The following is a 1,218-nucleotide window of genomic DNA, read 5'->3' as shown; positions in this document are numbered from 1 at the left end:
GCCCACCTCGGCCTCCCAAAGTGCTGAGATTACAGGTGTGAGCCATCATGATCGGCCTGTTTTTGTTTTTATCTATAACCTGAGACGGTGCTGAAAATGTTGAGATAGGGTCTCACTCTGTTGCCCAGGCTGGAGTGCAGTGGCACAATCACAGCTCACTGCAGCCTCTACCTCTTGGGCTCAAGAGCAATCCTCCCAACTCAGCCTCTGGAGTAGCTGGGACTACAGGCACACACCACCATGCCTAGCTAATTAAAAACCTTTTTTTTTTTTTTTTTTTTTTTTTTTTTTTTTTTGTGGAGACAAGGTCTTGCTTTGTTGCCCAGGCTGTTCTCAAACTCCTGGCCTCAACTGATCCTCCTGCCTTGGCCTCCCAAAGTCCTGAGATTACAGGGGTGAGTCACTGCACCAGGCCACATAATGGTTTCAATACATATAATGTATGATGAACAGATTAGGGTCATTAGCATATCCATCATCTCAAATGTGTATTATTTCTTTGTGTTGAGAACATTCAGTATCCTCCTTCTAGCTATTTGAAACTTTATATCATATGGCAGGGTGTGGTGGTTCATGCCTGTAATCCTAGCACTTTGGGAGGCTAAGGTGGGTGGATCGCTTGAGCATAGGAGTTCAAGACCAGCCTGGACAACATGGTGAAACCCCATCTCTACAAACAAACAACAACAACAAAAATTAGCTGTCAATGGTGGTGCACGCCTGTGGTCCCAACTACTCGGGAGGCTGAAGTGGGAGAATCGCCTGAGCCCAAGGAGGTGGAGGCTGCAGTGAGCAGTGATTGAGGCGCTGCACTCCAGCCTGGGTGACAGAGTGAGAGCCTGTCTCAAAAAATTTTAAAAAGGCCAGGCATGGTGACTCATGTAATTCCAGCACTTTGGGAGGCCAAAACGGGCGGATCACCTGAGGTCAGGAGTTCGAGGCCGGCCTGGCCAATGTGGTGAAACCCCATCTCTACTAAAAATACAAAAATTAGCCAGGCGAGGTGGCGGGCGCCTATAATCCCAGCTACTTGGGAGGCTGAGGCAGAAGAATCGCTTGAACCCTGGGCATTGGAGGTGGCAGTGAGCCGAGATCACACCACTGTACTCCAGCCTGGGCGACACAGTGAGACTATCTTCCCCCCACCCCCCCAAAAGAAAATTTTTAAAAAAAGGAAAAAAAAGGAAAAGAAAAAAAAGAAAAAGAAAAAAGGCTGGG

The sequence above is a fragment of the Mandrillus leucophaeus genome, unplaced genomic scaffold (genome assembly GCF_000951045.1).
Source record: "Mandrillus leucophaeus isolate KB7577 unplaced genomic scaffold, Mleu.le_1.0 Scaffold215, whole genome shotgun sequence".
NCBI classification, from domain to species: Eukaryota; Metazoa; Chordata; class Mammalia; order Primates; family Cercopithecidae; genus Mandrillus; species Mandrillus leucophaeus.
This window is presented reverse-complemented; position numbering follows the sequence as displayed.